This window comes from Lytechinus pictus, unplaced genomic scaffold (genome assembly GCF_037042905.1).
Source record: "Lytechinus pictus isolate F3 Inbred unplaced genomic scaffold, Lp3.0 scaffold_19, whole genome shotgun sequence".
NCBI lineage: Eukaryota > Metazoa > Echinodermata > Echinoidea > Temnopleuroida > Toxopneustidae > Lytechinus > Lytechinus pictus.
Genome location: NW_026974140.1, coordinates 2,044,820 through 2,069,103, shown reverse-complemented (window position 1 = coordinate 2,069,103; position 24,284 = coordinate 2,044,820). Strand labels below are relative to the sequence as shown.

The 24,284-nt window shown below is 35.3% G+C and overlaps 1 long non-coding RNA gene across 1 annotated transcript; it reads right to left on the bottom strand.

Moving 5' to 3' along the window:
• Positions 1–2,916: 2,916 nt before the first annotated feature.
• Positions 2,917–4,369, bottom strand: LOC135157768 (uncharacterized). The gene is made up of 3 exons (XR_010296745.1): positions 4,232–4,369; positions 3,720–3,839; positions 2,917–3,244 (listed from the first exon to the last, which is right to left on the bottom strand). It is a non-coding gene; the product is annotated as an uncharacterized LOC135157768 (long non-coding RNA).
• Positions 4,370–24,284: the final 19,915 nt, after the last annotated feature.

Sequence of the window (24,284 nt, the reverse complement as noted above, 5' to 3'; positions counted from 1 at the left end):
AATATGCAAATTAGACAAAATTGGCGGGCTGACTAGCTGAGCGGTCCCTCGTTCGGGGCCGGGAACGATCGGGTCGGCGTGCACTAGCTGCCAGGTAAGGGGGTATTGTGCTGTCGGATGGTTCGCATCCAGAAGTCGGGGATGTCGATCCCGCTGTCTCTGTTGAAGTTGTTAGGACAAAGACGTATACTAATAGCCTCCTTAATCCTGCGTGTATACCAATGTCTCTCTTTGGCAATGCAATGTACACCCTCCCAATTACTTGGAATTATATATAAATAATTAGAAATGATATTTTATATAATAGTAGTTATTTACAAATAAAATGTAAATTATATATAAATATTAGCTATTATTTAATAAATAATGATTATATAACAAATAATTGTTCTATATAATATTGGTACATTCGGCGCCTCATATATATATACAGTACCGGTATACTGTTTTCAAATTAACCGCACTGGGCTTGTATGAAAAGCCAAATGCGTAAAAGTTCACCCTGTATCGGGGGCTTGCTACAGGCGAACTATAGTTCGCCTCGCCTGTAGCAAGCCCCCGAAGCTACCGCCATTTTGTTTAATCCATTAGAAGCTAAAATAAGCCCTCATTAATATTAATTTCGCACGATGCTCCCTCGTCAACTGTGGTTTTGTACGTGTATTAGACAATACGCACATCAGCGCAAAGACAAAGGTCAACTTGGCAAATTCATTAATGTATTCATTTTGTTACGCGCTCGTGACGCGAAGGATTCAGCGAATCAAGCAAGCGCAAATCTGAGACGATTCGTTGCGCTCGATTTCACAAGCGATATCACTTAAAAACAAAACATTGTTTGTATTGCGTCTTATAGGCCTTTGCTAATTCCAAAAGGGAAGATGAAAAGAGTAGATCAAGTCGTGATTAGGTAAAGAGGTCTCTAGTGCTTTTGCCATCCCTAAATTGTCACATGTTAAGATATACAGCAATCTTAGTTTTTAACAAATGTAAAGAATCTCGACTCGACTTTTTTTTTTTTGGGGGGGGGGGGTGGGGGTGGGAGCAAAACATGGTTATTACAATTTGATGGTAATTTTCACTGGTTGAGACTATGGTTACTGAAAAAAAGAGTACATTTCTTGTTAGAAACAAATTTCGAGAAGCAAAAAAAAAAAATCTTTATGGATCCCCGTGCGTTCTTTCTTCATCTGGCGTCCGTTTCATAATGAATTACAGCTATTTACATCGCTATAATTGTGATTACCGTGGTAATTACCTTGATTATGATTGGTTGGTTATACCATCGTAGTTACCATACTTGTAACTCATGATGAAACGGGCCCCAATTTATCATGTTTGATCCTGTCCCCTTTATTCTCCAGCATTTCTTACTCTGGTTTTTTTTTCTTCCATTTAATCATTTCCCACTCAAAATTCTTTTGTGCCGCCTTTCTCCTACATATGTAGAGCTCATTTTCAAAAGGGGTTAGGTCCATTTTTCATCAAACTTGATTTTTATGTCTTAATGTATAGATTTTTAGTAGCTATATACAAGATGATACCATAGACAAGTTGAAATTCGTATTAAAAAGTGAACTAATATGGCAAAGAAAAATCACCTTTTTTCAAAAGGGGTTAGGTCCATTTCAGTTTAGTTGCAAAAGGGGTTAGGTCCACACATACTTTTTTTGGAAAATAATATCTTAAAAAATATGAAGACAAGTAGATTTCTTTTATACCCAATTTTATGTTCTCATGGTAGGGTATCATGAAAATTCAGTTTCGCATAAGAATATTGCAATATGGGAGAATTAAAAAAAAATTATTTTCTTGGAGTGGACCTAACCCCTTTTGCAACTAAACTTCTGAAGAACTCATTTGTCAAAAGGGGTAAGGTCCATTTTTCATATATTTTATTGTTTTCTGTCTCTAGACCTCTAAATTTTCAGTCACTCTGATGATACCAAAGAAAATTTGAAATTCAAATGAAAACGTAAACGGAAGTGGCAAAAAAAAAATCACTTTTTTAATAAAAAGAGATTGGATTCACTTCAATTTACTTGCAAAAGGGGTTAGGTACACAATGATATTTTTTTTTAAGTATATAGAAAAAAATTGAAGACAGGTAGATTTCTTTTATACCCAATTTTATGTTCACTGTTCACATGATAGAGTAGTACATCATGACAATTTAGTTTCTCATAAGAATATTGCAATAAGTGAGAATAAAACATGTTTTTTCTCGGAATGGTCCAAAGTGGCCCCAACCCCTTTTGCAACTAAACTCTTCATATATTTCCTTCTTTTCCCACTTCTTATCTGTCTCCTGGTTTCCATAAATCTCGTCTTATTTCTCTTCCACCCCTTTCGTTCCTACTTCACACATTCTAGCTCTCTTACCACCCCCCTCTAAATTATCTCTTCATATGTGCCCCTCCATTTCTTTCTCATCTCTTTTCAACCCACTTCTTATCACTCTTTCCCTCTCTTGATCTTCATCTCATTTTGAATTTTGCCAATTCCAAATCCCTCTCATTTAAGCTCTGTAAAAATACTATATGAACATAAATGAAAGACATAAAGGAATTCTCTGGTTAGTAGTGAATTTTATTATTAGCCATAAAAAAATATCACATTATCAGAGGATTAAGCTTTACCTTTTTCTTAAGCGTATGTTAATACTTTGAACCAAAATATTTTTTTTTTGTATGCTGGGGCAGCGATCTTGGGGAGGGGGGGGGGGGCACAGTTCCCCCTACTTCTTGAAGCACTGAAAAGTGCCTTTTTATGCAAGAAAAATGCCCCCTCACGAACGTGTACTGTGTCCCTTTCAGCTGACGAGAACCTGTTTTAGGTGTTACCAAGTGCTCTTCCTTGTATGCAATGTTTTTTACCCCAAAAATGCCCCCCCCCCCCCCGGAACGTGTTCTGTGCCCTTTCATCTGAGGGCCCGTTTCATGTGTTAAAGAGTGCCCCCTCGCCTTTTTATAAGTGCCCTTTCTCGAATCACTGCCCCCTTTTACCCAAGAAAAGTGCTCCTAAAGAACTTGTTCTGTGCCCCTTTCACCTGAGAAGGACCCGTTTTATGGTCACCATGACGATTGCCCTTTGAAACAAGAAAACAATATTCTCATTTCGATAATATACTTATGAAGGAAATCCTTTGTGCATTAAGTTTAATAATTCATGAGTGGGGGTATATAAGCAGTTCCGTACAAATTCATGTTGGATTTCTTGAATGAAAACATCTGTTACACCAGTCCTGCAGATTGAAAAAATAGAGAAAGAAAATCAATGAATTGAAATCAAAATTGTCGTGATTTATAAAACAAATGTTTTAAGAAAAGTGAGACTATACATATATATGTTTCTTCAACACATAACAGGAAATCTTACTTCTACTAATTATAAACTTGTACTTCTATAAAGCATATCACTTAAACCTGTTCTATGCAGTTTACATACCACTCTCCATTTATAACTACATGTACTCTATGAAAAAATGTCAGAGATTTCTCATAAACATGAATATATGAATCAACATATGTAAATTATATAAATAGTCAGAATTAAAGGTGATATGTTTTGTTGCACAGAATATTTTAATCTGTGATTAAAAACGACACTAACTATAATCTAAAAACAAAATTGAAATGGGGTTTTCAAAGGCAGGTCTATTTGTTGCCAAAAAAATGTGAACAACCTCCATTATTAAAAATATTCACTAATTAACTCACTCATATAACTGCTGTAGGTTGTATTTCTCTTTGTGGTCTAGTCGCTGTTCTATTAGGCCTACTTCACCAATTATTTATCATCATCAATCACCTCCATGGAAATTGTAAAACTGCATCATCCTATTGGACAAAATGTAAAATAACAAGATTTTTAAAAAATCGTAAATCTACGAATATGAAATATGAATATCACACTAAAGAATTAACAAAATGAATTTTGTAAAATATGAAAAATAAATATTGCTTTGTTTATAAACAAATAGGAAACAAAAAGGCCATTTAATTACTAGTAGATCAAGGACATGACCTTATTTTATAAATTTGCCCAAGGTACATAACTTTTGGCATTGGTTCTATTTTAGACTCGAGAGCCTGTATACTTAAGAAGTGTATATTCATTACAGATCCTACCTCTTTGTGGCTCGGATTATTTTTATTTAATGTAAACAGGGTTAACATTCACTGCATGTAATGTATCTGTAATTTTGTATGGGTTAGTTTAAATTTTATACCTGGATGAGAATCTGCAAATGATGCATGCACTTATGATCATCATCTTGAACCATATAGGTAGACCTCTACTGTTTTTCTTGTTCTTCAAACTCAACCTGTTTGTGAAAGAAAAGAGAGAACAATAATAAGAAGTGATCTTTTTCATGGCCGTATGTATAGGGGGAGGAGTTTGGGTAAGAGCTGGAATGTAAAAACCTTCATCAAAAAGAGAATTGCATGACATCCTTCAATTTTACTTTAGAAAATGCACAAAACGGCCCTAGGTAATATTGGTCCTCGCTTTCTGAATTTTAGGTTTCTCTAAATTTTTTCACATGTCTGCCCCCCCCCCAAAAAAAAAAAATCTGGATCTTTTTATTTCCGAATCTTATTTCATTTGATTTTAACATAATTTCATAATCTCATGCACTAGGTCTAGATCTATTTGTAAGAAAGTATAGATCTAGTCCAACGAGACTCAGTGCTGCGCGACAGCATTCATGTATCAAAATTAGGTCTAGATCTAGACTAACGATGGACTCTCAATCTATCTAGACCTAGAAAGTAAAGCTTCGGTTCTAAACCGAGATCTAGACCCTATATCGGTTTAGAAATTTTTGATGTCTGACTCTGACTTTTAATCCTGGCTAAGACTTCATTGCCATTATTGACCGAGAGTAGATCTAGATCTAGTCCTTGGTCCACTGACAGCTTCATACTCGTACATGTAAATGGAGTCGTTTAGGCCCAGACCTAGATCTAGGCCTAAATTACAGACCTAGATCATAAGCCCTGTGGGTAAGTGTCGAGGGTTGGGAAAGTATAAGTTAGACTACCTCGGGCGATGTTCGGCAGGCTCCACTTCACTACCGCTACACTCCGCTCCATCTAGTGTAGCGGTAGTGAAGTGGAGTGGAGCCTGCACGAACATAGCCCGAGGTAATGTTAGACTAGATTTGAATTAGGTAGGCCTAGCTCTTGATAGCATCGATGAATAAATAAAAAAGTAAAGTAGCCTAGATCTAAGTACAAAGTCAAAGTAAGTAGGGCCTAGGATTAAGAAGATCTAGGTCCTAGATCTATTGATAATAAGACAAACATGCAGAGCAGCATGTTATTTCTAAGACCGAGTCTAACTATATTTATAAATAACAATAAGAGTTAAAATGGGTGGGGGCTAAAAGCAGAAGCCTTGGCTTAAGTTATGCAAAATAAATTTGATATCTGAAACAAAGTGAGGACTGAGGATTGACACAATGACAGGCGTATCTTCATCCACACTCCGCTTCACAGTTTATTCCTGACTGAGTCTCGATCTACTGAAGATAGATGCAGATCTCCCTCTAGATCTAAAGTTACAGTGTACAAAAAGAAGCCTCATTCTTCTTGTTTTAATCAATCGTGGGCTCGTCCTTGTTGGAGGTGAACCAAACCCGGCCCGATTATCTCTCGATTCCCAGCCGGCTAGGAGCCCGTACAAAATACATGTGGTTAACACAGCGGCATAACTACAACACTCCAAGCAACATACAGGCTGCACTGGGCGACGATGACAATCTAACTTCAATTTCAAAGACCAAAATCTGCTTTCCTCTAACAGAAGAATCATAGCAAACTCTCTAATTTGTTAAAGAAATAACCTAAGATCACAAAATACAGTGTGAAATGTGTAAATAGTCCACTGAATTCATTTGGTTATATCAATTTATACGTACTCACCGGAGAGTTCGTAGGTCCATTTTGTGTGTGGAAAGAAAAGTTTCAGAATGAATAAATTAGATGACGTAATCGAGGTCAAATTAATAATTAATTCTGTAACACGATACCACTAGTATCGATGACAAAGAATCGGGGAAATCGCGTATTAATGACGCTCTTAGCCAATGAAAAGGCCGGATTATGAATATCTGCATGCTCATGAATGTCAATGAGGGCTTATTTTTGTCTTCAAATGATCGCGGTAGGCGGAGCCTAATCTCATTTGTTTTGTGCTGAACGCGCACGCAGCTTTCGGTCTAGTCAGGCCCCCGAAGCTTCGCCATTTTGTCGGAGACATTTGGGCAAATCCTAAGCCCATTTGCATATACATGAATAATTCATCAGTTCGCTGCTCCACACATCCCAATAAACTCTTTATATGACGCGTAGCAGAAAGTAGAGATCAGCGTCACGCATGCGCATTGAGCGAGGTCAACTTTGCGTTAATTATTCATGAAATTTAATATATTCATCAGGTGATTAATCTACTTCTTACTACTATTGACCAATCAGCGTTCTTCACTACAATGAGTCATCATGCATGCATCGTTTTTCAATCCGGTGTAGCGGCGGATACCGTATCCGCCGGCAGATATGGTTCTAAATGGCCGATATCGTTTTTAATCGGAACCATATCCGCCGGGTTTGACGCGGCTTGATGTTTGCAGATTCGGTTCCTCGGCGGATTTGGTTCTATTGATTATACGTGTAATAATGATTTGGACAGACAACCTCGGCAGCGCGCGCATGCGCGGCTCGGCAATGTCGATCGCAATGCATGGGGGGGGGGGGATTTTCGTCCGCCTTTAGTGAATTTTTATTCAGGGGCGGATCCATACGTACAGCTTTTGACAAAGGGCTCGATGGGGGTGAGGATTAATAGGAGAAATAATGTCTCGATATGTATTACGTAGACCTAGCTGACACATACGCAAAACTATGCTATTTATTATTATAAGATTTTGATGAAATTTTCATCATTTTGTTTTGTGAATTTTTATACTATTTTCAGTCCGCAGTATTCATCGATCTCTTTAACTGTGCTTTTTCACACCATGTTTAGTGTCAGTTTGCCAGACTGTTTGGCGAAAATTTGCACCCCCATATAGGCCTATAGGTTTTTTAAACTACAAATTTTTAGAAAAATTTCAACAAGTTAAAATTTTCGTATTTCAAATAAATGATTCAAATTAGTGTATGAAAATATTTTTTTTGCTGTTAACTCATATTATTGCTTGTAGAATGCTAATTTTTGGTGAAAACGTAAATTTTTTATTTCTAACAAACATAAAAAAGGTATGTCAGAACTTGATTAATTTCTTATGTAGTTTATTGAAGGCCTATTTTTAAATTTTCATGTATTTTTTTTTATTTGTTTTTTTTTATTATTTTTTTTTTCAATGTTAAGGAATCTGAATTAATTTATTTGATTTTATTTGATTTTTTGTTTTTTTCTGCATCCATGGAACATTCGTATAATACATTTTCCATAACATAATAAACATAATATTATGTTAGCATTTTTGGCATGAATCATAAATAAAGTGTACTAAAAAAATTATTCCAGACAAAAATTATTAACTACCAAATTATTATATGATATTCACAATTTGCAGGAGAAGGATTGTCATCATGAGCAGATTGCTTGAAGAAAAATGACAATCCCAAACTAAAACTTATTAAACCCAAACTAAAACTAATTAAATTAACATGATTAATTTATGCATTTATAAAGCAGAATGGGCATATATATTTTTAAATACGAAACATCAATTCATGCAATATTTTTAGTATGAAGATGAAGATGATAAAGGTGAGGGTGACGGTGATATGATGATGATGATGATGATTGAAGGGGACCGGAAGATCACCCTGACAAAAGTTAGATAGGCCACGTACTGTTTGGTGCTCCCTAATTTACCTCTCAGTCATCTAATTTTAAGATCAATATGGGATCTTTAGTGAAACATAATTTCTCCTTTATATCTTTTGTTTCTTTTACTTTACCTCCTCCTGGTTTTCATCTCTTTATTTTGTTTTGCCTTTCTTTCTGTCCCTGCTCATTTCGCCCCTTTTGCCTCTTTTCCAGTTTCCTATATCGTTCTTGCACATTATGAATATATCTGGGGCGTATACGCGTGGGTAATATAGCACCAAAAAGGAGAAATAGAAAGAGGAAGGGGAGGGAGAGAAAAATAGAAAAAATATACGAGAAAATGTGGAGGAAATAATAGTAATACATTGGAATTTCGTAATTCAAGAATTTCATTGGCAGTGATCATTATTTAATATACAAATTTATACAAATACTGATTTTAATTATCGAAACTGCCATTGCTTGTCTTTATTTAATACTCTGTATTAATCATAATTGATGCATATTGTGCCCAATTTATCCCCAAAATTGTGATAAGAAGGACTTTTCATACTGCAATAAATTAATAGGTATAAAATAAATTAACAAATGCATGTTATTAGACTACAAGCATTATCATATCATGGGGTAAATTCTTTGTATACTAGTAGTGCAGTAGACATTGAAAGTTGAATGAAGACTAAATGTGGACTATTTAAAGACCCAGACCAGACCCCAAAAGTTGACAAATCAGTCAAATCGAAAGCTATTAATTCAAACTAAAAACAGAAATGCAAGTTTTATGCAGTCATCGCTTACAGCTGAATATTTTGCTTAAGAATAACTCCAATTATCGGGTTTCGAAAATATACTTTCTTGTAAATATGCTTTCACCGGCCTCGCACCGAGACCGTGACGTCATGTAGTGTTAGAAGTGGTGTAATTCCCGCGTAGAGTTGTAACAAGAAAATGGGTTATTTTCCCCTTTCAGATTACGCATTTTATTTCTTCACTTCTATCACATAGAGATATCATAAATATATTTTTCTGCTAGCTTAAATTGATGAAATCTACCGCTTTTTGACTAGTTTTCTCGTACCACGTGACGTATGTGAATGAAGGATATCGCGATAGCGCAAGAACGATATCTTCCGAAGAGAGTGGCCTTTCTTGGTACTGAATCCGCCGGAGTAGAACACGATCCGCCGGTGGATTTTGTGCCTAGAACAGTATCTGCCAGGCGCAGGATCCGCCGGTACACCGGCCGTGCATAGAATGCAGTTTACATGCAACGTACACTAGCACCGCAGCCTGACACTTTTCTTAATCTTGTTTAACCGGAGATGGGGGGGGGGGGGGGGGGGAAGATATTTACGAACTAGTTTATTTCACAATAACAATGCCAATATAAATAATAATGTATTTCAGTTTGAACGTTTCACTTACTGGTTTTGTAATTTGGTTCTTTCATTTTAAAAAATATACGACCTTTCTCTGCTGTTCTCCACATGCAGATCAGAATCACTAGCGGCATGTTTCACATCGCAGTGTAATCGTTAGTAATGATATAGTAAAAACTAATTCTGAATCCAAAATTTCTTTAGAAAATAGGATTGGATTTAATTAGAACCTATTTATTTTCTGTAATTAATAGTGTTTTTTTTACTCTAAGCCTTTCCAATTATTGATAATGATCATTTAATTCTTTTTTTTTGCAGGGGGGGGGGGGTAATCTAATTTCTTTGTGTTCACTCTTTTTAAGAGCACATATAAGTGACATGTCATTACCAAACTTCATCAGTTTCAGGCAGGGCGGATCTAGGATTTTACCAAAGGGGGGCACATTTTCCCAAGGAAAAATTTGACAAGCAAAAAAAAAGGGGGGTCTTCACTTTTAGAAGGGGGAGACACTTTACATTACAATTTTTAATTGAGCCTGTCAAATTGGGGGGGGGGGGGGGGCGCACTGATCGGCTTTGCCCCCCCCCACACTCTGATTGGCCTAATCTTTGTCTTTAAAAGTCATCTCTATTCATCTTATTCCTCTTCCCCACTCTTTATAAATTGTCTCTCCCTCATTTATCCCCGCCTCCTCTCAAAATAAATAAAGAATAAAATGGCCCTTTATGGTTTCTCCTTGTTGGTAAATTGTCAATTGGCTCTGTCCACTCTCTTGTGCACCCTATGCCCCTTCACATTATTATTATAATACATTATCTATTCTTTTAATCTCTCTTCAGCTCTCTCTTTGCCATATCGCACTCTCATTATTAAACCACACACACAACTCTTCCTCTTATATTTTCCACCTCTCAGCTCTTCTCGCAATTCATTAAAAAAAGAAAATACACTGGGTGATTCCAACTTTGGCGTTGGTGTTCGTAGCACAATTTAGTTCTTCCTTCCTCCAAAACCTAATGTGAGTTTACAAAAATAATCAAAATCACATTAATAGCTCAACATCAAGTGAGATGAATCTATGAATCAATTTGATTGTAATTTTGGTGCTGTGATGATGATGTAAAACTTCTAAGACGCCACACCAAAAGTTCAACAGCAAACTTGAAATCACCCATGTATCTTTCTCATTTAAAAAAAAAAAAATATTTAGAAATTCTCTATCACATCTCCATAACAGCCATGGATCAAAAATTCTTTAAGGGGGGGGGGGGGTTATTTGCCCTCCTCCTTAAAGGTCCTGGTTCTCAAAAGGATTCTTTTCTATTTTATTTTCAAATTTATTCATTTTTTTAAAATATCTTTATATATTATTTGTTATGTTTTTTAATGGGGGTGATTTTTACAGAGAAAACCTGCAACTACCACCCCCTCCAACCTTGATCCATGGCTGCAAAATGTAGGTCTCATTACTCTTAACTTTATGCTGCTTGTTCACTATTGCTCGTCCATTAATTCTACTAGTACTTCCAGTGTCTCCTCAAATAACTTGATTCACCTAAACTCTCAGCTAAAAAGAATTATAGAAGACTTGTTAATTCAGTGACAATGACAAAATTATTATTTCAATTCATTTTATTCCAAATACATAAATCAGGTAACAATTATTTTCCTCTTGAGTTTAAAGATCAAATTTTGATCAGAGCTCGTTCCCATCTGCTTAAGATGAAATGGTGTGAAAGAGACTACTGTCCTCACAAACACAGATGCAATGTCACATGCCCCCCCCCCCCCCGAATTAATTGATCATTATTTTTGTTAAAAATTCTTCATTGCCAAAATTGTTACACAATTTCATGTACATATTGTATTGCTGCATTTTTATTTATTATTCCTGTTATGTCATTGTAATAAATTTATTATTCTAAGTATTATTATTATAAACATTATCATTATCTACATCCATAATTGTAAAAACTACTGCTACAACTAGCAAGTATAATTACCCCTGAAATAACCCTATCCCTCTTAGATTGTTTATGGGTTTTGTTTGGTCAGTAGTGTGGGGGGGGGGCGGTTACAACACTCTATTGTAAATACACGCAGTAATTCAGTTTGATATAGGATGTTTGGCATATTGTCAATGCATTATTCCCTAATTCTTCCTCCAGAAAATTGTTATTGGAATTAAAAAGCAAACCCTTAATTTGGTCTTGTATTTCTTGAGTATCTAAAACAGAGGATGTGAAGCAGAGTCATGTTCCATATCTGTTGAAAAAAAAACACAAAAAACGACAGAAATGTTAGCAATTCAATCAAGCCATCATAAAAAAAAAAAAAAAAAAAAAATATGTATAAAAGTTTAATGATACCACAAGCCGAATGAGTCACCTTTACAAAATCTGGTGTGGATTGAAGAATTCATGAGTGGGTAGGAAGCAAATAAGTTGATTACATCTGATTTTCCACTTGCTTAGCCTAGTATATTCTGATTTTCTTATTTAATTTTGACAAGCTAGATCTACCGGTAGGTGATATTAATTGTCCCCTGAAAATATGACAGGTGAAAATTATTAACACTAAAAAGAGTTTACTAAACAATTATCTTGTAAATTATTGAACATGGGTATTGAAATTTGAAATGGATTTTAATATAACCCTTTTAGGACAATGAAATCATTGGCATCTGGACTCATTTTTGGATAAAGTCATTTGGTCTGTAAATACATGAAGTCATTCAGTTTGATAGATATATAGGATGATTTTTTTTTTACCTTTTTGAATCAGGAGGGTCCTGCAGCTTAATTCGGTCTTGTAATCCTCGAGTCTCTAAAAGAGGATGTGAAGCAGCATCATGTTCTATGTCTGTTGAATAGAACAATACACACAGACCGAAATGTCAGCAATACAAGCTATTGTAAAAAAAAAAAAAAAACACATAACACTTGGACTATAGTGTATATATCTAGATCTAATCATAGACTCTGACGTACATAGATCTGGAACTAAATGTAAGTAGATCTAGATCTACATTAAAAGTAGATTTAAATTTCATTTTTGTTAAACCTACCATTCTGCAAAATTTCAATGTTATTGTATCATACAAGTGTTAGATCTAAACTAAAGCTGTCTTGACCCAGGGTTTTTAAAATGGTTTCATGACATTTGCTCTGACGACAAATGCCCCGATGGAAAATCTACACGTTAGGCCAAACAAAAGCTAACCTCCAATAAATACATCCTTAACTTAGACCCTGACTCAGATGTCTCAGTGACTGAATAATACAAGGCCTAGGGCTAGGCCTAGGCTATATAGATTATACATGAGGTCGCTTTGTTGTAGGCCTAAGAGGCTAAGTTTAGTCTAGGTCTATAAACCTAAGCTAGAGAATAGATAGGATAAGAGGTAGAAAAGTTTTCTTTTAGCTTTTTTAGCCAAGACCTGTAAGTTAGGCCTATTATTAACTTTCAAGTTTAGAAGAAAAAAAAAAACATGAAAAGAACTAGAAATAAGTTTGGACTTTGCCTTTGGGAAATGAAACATCTTTATAAAATTAAAAAATCAAGGACTAGGCTCCGGTCCTATTGATATGTGAATTCAAAGAAGGGAACGGGTTAATGGAGTGAATGTCTTTCTATAGAGTCAATATGGATGCGCGATAGATCCCAGACAACGTCGAGCCTAAACGTTATAGGGACTATATCTAGTTCTTTCCTAACCCAGGGGTTGTTGTTGTTGTTCGGCCCGCGGGCCGGAGCTCCGTGGGTTAGTTCTTTCCATGCCTGCCGAGATCTTGGTTGGTAGGCGTCGAAATTTCAGAGAAACTGGCCCAAAAGTCTGGCGTGATAATTAATACGAGGTCTCAAATGGTAGCAGATGGAGATTTACATGTAATCTAGCCTACATTTTTAGCTCACGACGATGGAAATAGTTTGAGTTTTCGCAAGTCGTTTGCTTCCTAATTGTTCACTTTTTATAAACACAAATTAATTCATGTTGTACCCAGACTTCTCAAGATCCCATATAACATTAGATCTTTTGATTTATTTTTGTAAATGAATTAAAATTCAGCGTTAATCTGACAGTACTCACCGAAAATCTTTCAAGGATATAATCTTCTTCTTTGCGGATGACGTCATCTTTCAGCCTTTAATTAAGCGGAAGTGACGATGGGGTCAAATTATGACGTACGAATTTCAATAGAAAAATACATTATTCATAAGGTAAGATCCAATCAAATCACAGTATCTTGCGAGTACGCAAAGAAAAAAATAAATGATTCATTAGAAAGGGTGGACAGGTGGACAGGTGAGCAGGTGGACAGGTGAGCAGGTGGACGTGTTTTCCACAAAGCTCCAATATTTTACATTTTCACATGGTATCGTAGCCGTATTTCCATACCTTCTATATATCGGACTGTTACTCTTGGTTCATATGGGGCGCCGAATGTACCAATATTATATAGAACAATTATTTGTTATATAATCATTATTTATTAAATAATAACTATTATTTATATATAATTTACATTTTATTTGTAAATAACTACTATTATATAAAATATCATTTCTAATTATTTATATATAATTCCAAGTAATACTTCATTATTTGTAAATAATAATAGTTCGACATTCCATTATTTATAAATAATGATTATTTGTTTTTCATTATTTATAAATAATGATTATTTGTTTTTCATTATTTATAAATAATGATTATTTGTTTTTCATTATTTACAAATAATGATTATTTGTTTTTCATTATTTATAAATAATGATTATTTGTTTTTCATTATTTATAAATAATGAATATTTGTTTTTCATTATTTACAAATAATGATTATATGTTTTTCATTATTTAAAAATAATGATCATTTGTTTTTCATTATTTATAAATAATGATTTTTTTTTTCATTATTTATAAATAATTCGTTGAGTTTTCCAATATTTATAAATAATGATTATTTGTTAAATAATGAAAACGTCTACTTCATTATTTATAAATAATTTTTTCGAGTGCACCATTATTCTCATTATTTATAAATAATCATTATTAAATGTTCGAGTTTTCCATTATTTATAAATAAAGATTATTTGTTAAATAATGAAATATCTACTTCATTATTTATAAATAATAATTTAGTTTCAATATCCCATTATTTATAAATAATCATTATTTATAAACAATTTTTACAGTTTGCCATTATATACAAATAATCCTTACTTATATACAAATAACCATTATTTATTAAATAATGCCATTATTTATTATATAATGCCATTATTTATTAAATAATGGAAAACTCGCTATAACATGCAAATGTGGGACCGCCCATGATATGAATATTCATGATGCAATTTCCTTTTTCGTGATTTTTCTTCACAAATTTTTGTCCATTTCCTCTTCATAATGACATTTCTTGAAGCAATTTTCTAGGGATATGGTCTGATTGTAATATTCTTCATTTTCTATATAACTTCGTCTTCGTAGAAATATCAAAAAGTGTAATTTTATACGATTTTTCCTACAGTTCACAATCCCCAGGCATAGGCGCGCGTGTATCGTAGGGACAACCGGTGAATCGACGGAGTGCTCTTCATCGAAATACTACGTTGGTTGGTCCCCGGAAGTGACGGGCGGAATTTAGCCTGAATCCTCGATGGAAGTCGATCAAGTGCATATGAGCTGAGAGAGTGAAATATCAGTGTACTTGTACAGGCCCTTCTACTTTTTATAAATATTTCTTGTTGCTTTTTTTGTTAAGTTAATTTTTCCTGGTGTAGAGATAAGTTTCAGTTCGAATAATGCACTTCAAATACATTTTGGAGTGTCTGTTTGAGGCGTTTGGGGCGATTTCACCCTGGCCCCAAAATGCTCGCAACGACAATACGGGGGCATGATGACCCCTAAATTTTTAAAAACTTATTTTTCTATGGAAAATTATCACAAAATTCACCAAAAGTGTGCACGAAAGCCTTCGTATTTCACTTTTAAAACTCCAAAAAGTGCCCAAATGACAAGCTTGGTCGCTTCGCTGTGTCGCTTTCAACTTGAGAAAGTTTACGCGTCTGCTTCCCCAGGACCAAAATCCAATTGAAACCAGTTGGATTTCCAACTGGTTTCAATTGGTTTCAATTGGTTTCAACTGGTTTCAATTGGTTTTAACTGGAATTTAACAATTTCCAGTTGAAACCAATTGAAACCAGTTGGGCAACTGGAAATCCTAACTGGAACCAGTTGGGTAACTGGAAATGACTTCCAATTGGAAATGATTTCTAACTGGAACCAGTTGAGTAACTGGAAATCCCAACTGGAACCAGTTGGGCAACTGGAAATCCTAACTGGAACCAGTTGGGTAACTGGAAATGACTTCCAATTGGAAATGATTTCTAACTGGAACCAGTTGGGCAACTGGAAATCCTAACTGGAACCAGTTGGGTAACTGGAAATGACTTCCAACTGGGAATGATTTCTAACTGGAACCAGTTGAGTAACTGGAAATCCCAACTGGAACCAGTTGGGCAACTGGAAATCCTAACTGGAACCAGTTGGGTAACTGGAAATGACTTCCAATTGGAAATGATTTCTTACTGGAACCAGTTGAGTAACTGGAAATCCCAACTGGAACCAGTTGGGCAACTGGAAATCCTAACTGGAACCAGTTGGGTAACTGGAAATGACTTCCAATTGGAAATGATTTCTAACTGGAACCAGTTGGGCAACTGGAAATCCTAACTGGAACCAGTTGGGTAACTGGAAATCCTAACTTGAACCATTCAGTTGTGTAACTGGAAATCCTAACTGGTACCAATTGGGTAACTGAGATGACTTCTAACTGGAAAGATGGGTAACTGGAAATGAATTCTAATTGGAACCAGTTGGGTAACTAGAAATTATTTCCAATTGGTTTCCAATTGGAAATTTTCCAGTTACCCAACTGGATCCAATTGAAACCAGTTAATTTGCATATTATTTGCCAGTGTGCACAGATTAATGTTTTATGAGATTAATCATCATTATCAATGTATCTATTTAATTCTTTACAATTTCAAGTACCACACTTTTTAAAGATAAGTATTTAGAATACTTAGCAGTGAAAACCATGTTCATAAATGTTATAGATTATAATTAAAACAGATTAAAGGGTAATTAGTACACCACTAACTGTTACCAAATTACATCAAATAAAAGTACATTATATTTGAAGATCTTCCATATAAATATATACACATGAAAGTCTGATTTTATCAATGCCCTTTACATTGGTATTAATAGACATATAACACTGCTTCTGTGTTGGCATGAGAAATAGTTAGTGCAAATGCTAATTAATTTGTAACTAATTAAGTTCGTTCCAACTGGAAGTTCCAATTGGATCCAGTTGGAAACCAATTGGTTTCAACTGGTTCCAGTTGAAACCAGTTGCCTCCAATTGGTTTCAACTGGAACCAATTGAAACCAGTTGCCTCCAATTGGATTCAATTGGTTTTAATAGGGAAATTGGAACAACTGGAACCAATTGACAACAATTGCCAACTGGTTCCAGTTGCCCAATTGGTTTTAACTGGAACCAATTGGCAACTGGTTTTCAATTGGTTTTTAACTGGAACCAATTGGCAACTGGTTTTCAATTGGAACCAGTTGTTCCAATTTCCCTATTGAAACCAGTTGGCCAACTGGTTTCAATTGGTTTTGCCCTAATTGGTTTTAACTGGATTTTGGTCCTGGGTCCCCCCCCCCCCCTCCTCCGAAAGAAATTCTGTATACGGCCATGCTCTAAAGAGCCTGGTACATTGATTTATGTATACTTCATTTTCATTATTTTTATCTCATTATCATCATGGCCTTACGCAGAATTTTTTTCCGGGGGGGGGGGGGGGGGTGGGGGGAGCAGCTAGTCGCGCGTAAACTTTCTCATAAAAATCTTGAAAAAGCGAAGCGACCAAGCTTATCATTTGAGCTTGGTCGCGTCGCTGTCTCGCTTTCAAGATTTTTTTGAGAAACTTAACGCGCGTCCTAGCTGCTCCCCCCCCCCCCCCCCCGGTAAAAATTCTGTGTAAGGCCATGATGATAATGTGATAAAATTAATGAAAATGAAAAGTACATATAAATCAATGTGCCATATATGCTCTTTTGAGCATGGCCGTTCACAGAATTTCTTTCGGGGGGTGGGCCGGGCAGACGCGCGTAAAAGTTCTCAAGTTGAAAGCGAGACAGCGAAGCGACCAAGCTTGTCATTTGGGCTTGGTCCCGTGGCTGTCTCGCTTTCAAGATTTTTTTGAGAAAGTTTACGCGCGTCATGCTCCGGCCCCGGCCCCCCTGGAAAATTCTGCGTAAGGCCATGTTGATAATGAGATAAAAATAATGAAAATGAAATTATACATAAATCAATGTGCCAGGCTCTTTAGAGCATGGCCGTATACAGAATTTCTTTCGGAGGAGGGGGGGGGGGGGGGGGAAGCAGACGCGTAAACGTTCTCAAGTTGAAAGCGACACAGCGAAGCGACCAAGCTTGTCATTCGGGCACTTTTTGGAGTTTTAAAAGTGAAATACGAAGGCTTTCGTGCACACTTTTGGTGAATTTTGTGATAATTTTCCATAGAAAAATAAGTTTTTAAAAATTTAGGGGTCATCATGCCCCCGTATTGTCGTTGCGAGCATTTTGGGGCCAGGGTGAAATCGCCCCAAACGCCTCAAACAGACACTCCAAAATGTATTTGAAGTGCATTATTAGAACTGAAACTTATCTCTACACCAGGAAAAATTAACTTAACAAAAAAAGCAACAAGAAATATTTATAAAAAGTAGAAGGGCCTGTACAAGTACACTGATATTTCACTCTCTCAGCTCATATGCACTTGATCGACTTCCATCGAGGATTCAGGCTAAATTCCGCCCGCCACTTCCGGGGACCAACCAACGTAGCATTTCGATGAAGAGCACTCCGTCGATTCACCGGTTGTCCCTACGATACACGCGCGCCTATGCCTGGGGATTGTGAACTGTAGGAAAAATCGTATAAAATTACACTTTTTGATATTTCTACGAAGACGAAGTTATATAGAAAATGAAGAATATTACAATCAGACCATATCCCTAGAAAATTGCTTCAAGAAATGTCATTATGAAGAGGAAATGGACAAAAATTTGTGAAGAAAAATCACGAAAAAGGAAATTGCATCATGAATATTCATATCATGGGCGGTCCCACATTTGCATGTTATAGCGAGTTTTCCATTATTTAATAAATAATGGCATTATATAATAAATAATGGCATTATTTAATAAATAATGGTTATTTGTATATAAGTAATGATTATTTGTATATAATGGCAAACTGTAAAAATTGTTTATAAATAATGATTATTTATAAATAATGGGATATTGAAACTAAATTATTATTTATAAATAATGAAGTAGATATTTCATTATTTAACAAATAATCTTTATTTATAAATAATGGAAAACTCGAACATTAAATAATGATTATTTATAAATAATGAGAATAATGGTGCACTCGAAAAAATTATTTATAAATAATGAAGTAGACGTTTTCATTATTTAACAAATAATCATTATTTATAAATAATGGAAAACTCAACAAATTATTTATAAATAATGAAAAACAAATAATCATTATTTATAAATAATGAAAAACAAATAATCATTATTTATAAATAATGAAAAACAAATAATAATTATTTGTAAATAATGAAAAACAAATAATCATTATTTGTAAATAATGAAAAACAAATAATCATTATTTATAAATAATGAAAAACAAATAATCATTATTTATAAATAATGAAAAACAAATAATCATTATTTATAAATAATGGAATGTCGAACTATTATTATTTACAAATAATGAAGTATTACTTGGAATTATATATAAATAATTAGAAATGATATTTTATATAATAGTAGTTATTTACAAATAAAATGTAAATTATATATAAATAATAGTTATTATTTAATAAATAATGATTATATAACAAATAATTGTTCTATATAATATTGGTACATTCGGCGCCTCATAGGTTCATAGCTGTTTCTCGATGTTTTGGAAGAACTTTTATTGAACTGTGAGTCACCTATTGCTTCATTTTTGTGGAAATTTTCGTTATTCTTCTGTTGGGAACTGTATTTGAACATTTCTTTCGCGCAAGCAGGCACCTGTCAACTGCACCATACCCACTGGGCAATTTGTTACCGATTACCAATTTTACCGGTTATTACCGGTAATATCACCCGGAAATTTGAGTAACACCAAATATTACCGTTATTACCATGTTATTACCGAAATTATAATTCCTGTTGATACCTGTTACTGTTATCACCCTGATGAAACCTACATTTACCTAGTTACAACAGGGTGATGAGGGGTAATAAGGGTAATGTTGAATGACTTTGATTGGTTATAACATTGCAAACTTTAGTAATAAGAGCAATCTTACAGCAATCCCAGCGAAATTTTCAAAGTCCAAAAAATTACTGTTATCACCCTGATGAAACCAACATTTTACCCAGTTACAAACAGGTTGATAAGGGGTAATGGGTAATGTTGAAACGCTTCCATTCCCAGACAGCAAAGTATCTGGATCACATACGGTTCTTATCTGGGATATCTGGGTCCCATATGGGCCCACATGGAACCCAGATGAAAACATATACTTGAACCCACATGGTGCCCAGATAGGACTCAGATGGAAACGAGACCTCCAACCCATGCGGAACCCATTAATATTGGGTAAATGGAGTAATATCAGATGGTAATATCAGGAAAATGCTGGGAATATTAGTTACTCATGAATATTCATTACTACAATAAATGGCCAAAATTTTAGCTAATATAGCTGTAATAATTAATGTGTTTATGTTTATGCAATTATTCCACCCAGAAAATTTTCAGAAAAATGTGTAGTTTATATATCATATTAGTCATAATCATGACATTAATTTTAGAAAAATGTTTTAGGGTTGAATAATTGTTAACCATAATTTGTCAAGTGTTGTAAACTCGCTCAATATATAGAAGTAAATGACAGGGTTTGGTGGATAGGTGTAGGATAGGATTAGGATTAGGATGTAGGATTTTAGGATAGGATAAGATGATATGGCTTAGAGTATGGAGTTGTAAAAATGTGCTTCAATGACCCTAATGACACTAATTGTTTTTTTAATGAGCCGACATTAATTGGGTAATATTGGGTAAACAGAGTAATATGAGGTGGTGATATCATTAAAATGCTGGAAATAGTAGTTACATCATACTGAGAAATATTGGGTAAATGGAGTAATATCGGGCAGTAATATCATGAAAATAACTGGAAATATCGGTTACATCATACTGGGTAATATTGGGTAAATGGAGTAATATCGGGTCCGGGTATAATAACGGGGTAAGATTGGTCTACTATTTCCCCGTTACTACCCACTGGTGTTACCGTGGTAATAACTACGTTATTACCTGTTACAACCCGGGTAATATCGGGTAAAATGCCCAGTGGGTAGCAACGCCAACGGTTCTCGCGTCATCACCGAAATCTAGGAGCCCATCGCGCATCATCTTCTGATGACGTCACAATAACTGATCACCTGTTCATCTGACTTTACTCTAACAAGTTTCTGATTACGAGATAAGTTTTACATTGAGACGTCACTAATTAACATCATCGATGGCCACTAATAAGTTCACTCGTTTGGATGATGAGGTTTCCGCTAAGTCCATGGATGAGTCAATCACGGAAGCAGTTTCCTATGCCGTTGCTGCCTCTGGTGCCCGACCGAAAATAAAACAAGACAAAGTGAAGAAAGAAAACTTCAAGCCACAATCTAATATTGGTCTCAACAATGAGCAGCTGGCCGACATCGTCAGGCTTGTGATGGAAGCGATCCAACCGGTCATAACTCAATCAGTTGTGGCCGCTGTCTCTACGGCAATGAAAGCGGTGATGGAAGAAATAAAGTCCGTTCAACCTACACCTGCTGCTCCCGGCGCTGACCAGAGTACCGGTACTACGAGATCTCTTCGTTACGAATTAGACAAGTTGGAGCAATACGGACGGCGGGAGAACATCAAGGTGTACGGGATCCCGGAGAGCGCCAACGAAGACACGGCGGATGTCGTCGTCAAGCTGGGAAACCAACTTGGCGTCAACCTGGAGCGATCAGATATAAGTATTGCTCATCGACTTCCTGGTGGCACTAAGGAGAAGCCTGCGGGGATAATTGCCAAGTTTGTGAGGCGAGAGCGCAAGGTGGAGGTGATGAGAAAGAAGAAAGTGTTGAAGGAGAGGAACCAGCCGGTGTTCATTGTGGAGGATTTGACCCCCTTAAGAGCCAAGCTGCTGAGGGTTAAAGAGCAGATGCTTCAACGGTCCAGAGAACATGGTCTATTGATGGACGGATCAACTGCTTGCTGAAGGATGGTTCTAGACAAATCGTTGAATCACCAGATGACCTATTCAAGATTGGCTGGACTGAAGAGCGTATGAAGTCATCCGGCCTGTTTGATACCAAATAGGAGCTCACCGGCCCGGCAGAGGATAAAGCGAAGCCAATCCGCATAACCAGTTTAAATGTTTGTGGAATCCGTACAAAACTTTCTGAAGGATCTCTGGAAGCATTCATTCAAGACTTCGATATAATTTGTTTAAGCGAGACAAAGGTTGATTTTCTTGATGATTATCTTATTCCAAATGGTTATTCATATATTCCTAAAGTAAAGAATAAAGCTAGTAAAGTACCACATGGTGGCATTCACGGTTTAGGTGTCTTGGTCAGAAATCATATTGTTAGTCATATTACAGTTGTAAAAAATGTAACGTCTGAATCCATTTTGTGGTTGAATATAAGTGAAAATGCTTATGGTTTTCCATTTCTTCTTGGTGCTGTATACATTCCACCAGAAAACTCGAAGTACAATAATGATTCTATATTTGACGATATCTCAAATGAATTTGTATTTTTGAAGAACAAATTTGATTTGCCATTTTGTCTTGTTGGAGATTTTAATGCAAGAACTGGTGACTGCAGTGATCTTTTAACTGATGAAGATCAATTATTGATCGACATTGTGAAGAGTTATATCGATCAGATCTTTTTCATGGAGCAGTTTGCTCAGATAGGAATAATAAGGATAAAGTAATTAACAACCACGGAAAACAACTCATTGAACTGTGCAAATGTTTCAAAATGGTAATTCTCAACGGAAGGTCAAAGTCAGATAAATATGGCAATTATACATGTGCGAATTCTAGTACAATAGATTACTGCGTTGCTTCAACTGATTTGCTGCATATATTTAAAGACTTTTCTGTTGATATATTTGATCCTATGTTATCTGATAAGCATAGTCCCATATTACTAACATTAAGTACCGGTATGTATAGAAATGCAGTTTTTAACGTAAAACAATCAGAAGGTTCTCAATCAAAATGTGTCAGTAAAGTTAAATGGTCTGGAAGTTTAGCGAAAGACTTTCTTTCAAAACAGTATTGATGCAGATGCGGTTGATAGACTATACAAAAAGTTGAATAGCATGCCCTCTCGTGAAATTATGCAAAAAGAATTAGATTATCTAGTGTCTACCATCCAACAATTATATTTAGACGCCGCAAAGAATTGTGATATGGTTAAAACTTACTCTCATAAGAAGATAAAAGTAAACAGAAATAATCATTCTAAACCGTGGTTTGATAGTACTTGTAAGAAAGCACGTTCGGAGTATTTTCGCCTAAAACATTTATTAAAATCTGAGAAAATTTTAAACAGGAAACAAATTTCGGAGGAATTGGTAGACCAAAAACGCATCTATAAGAAAGTGGTTAAAAATGCCAAAATTCAGTATAATGAGATACTACATTCAAAATTGCGTAAAACTAAATTTAATCAGCCTAGTGAATATTGGAATATGCTCACCTCCATGAATGCTAAAAGGAATCAAATTGACATTGACCTTGACACACTCGAACAGCACTTTCGAAATCTTAGCCAGACGCTAAAAAATACTCAGGATTTTCCTTTACCAAACACTGTCGCAATAAGTTCACTGAACGAATATTTGAACAGACCTATAGATATCGACGAATTGGTCGCGCAAGTAAAACGTTTAAAGAATGGTAAAGCATATGGTGTTGATCAAATTCTTAATGAATTTTTGAAAAACTCAAGTGGCCGTTTATTATCTTGTATTGTTCTTTTATTTAACATTGTGTTTGACACCGGTGTAGTTCCCACTGATTGGACAATTGGACTAATTAGACCTCTGTATAAAAAGAAAGGAGATCCAAAAGACCCGAATAATTTTCGAGGCATTACTTTGCTTAGTTGTCTAGGTAAATTATTCACAAGTATTCTGAATAAAAGGTTAACAACTTATCTTGAAGGCAATGATATACTTGGTGAAGAACAGGCTGGTTTCAGAAATGGTCATTCGACTCTTGATCATATTTTTGTACTGCATTCAATAATTGATTTGTACTTATCTGAGAGCGAAAGGGTATATTGTGCATTCATCGATTACAAAAAGGCATTTGATCTAGTAGATAGATCGGCTCTTTGGTTGAAATTAATGAATAGCAATGTTAATGGAAAGTTTTTCAAAATTATATATAATATGTATGGTCAGGCAAAATCGTGTGTAATAAAAGATAACGAAATATCTTCCCTATTTGAATGTAATATTGGAGTTAGACAAGGAGAAAACCTATCACCTATGCTCTTTGCTCTCTTTCTAAATGACTTCAGTTGTTTTATCCAGGATAAATGTCATGGCTTGAATGTTTTACCCAAAAAAATTAATACACATGCTCGACAAAATGAGATACAAGTGTACATGAAGTTGTTCACATTGCTTTATGCCGATGATACTTTGATTTTAGCTGAATCTCCTGATGATTTACAAACTGCCTTAAATGCGTTATATGAATATTGTAATATTTGGTCTTTACATGTCAATTCAGATAAGACAAAGGTTGTTGTTTTCTCTAGGGGTAAAGTGCGGAAATTACCGTCCTTTCATTTCAACAATCGTGAACATCAGTAGTTGATGAGTATG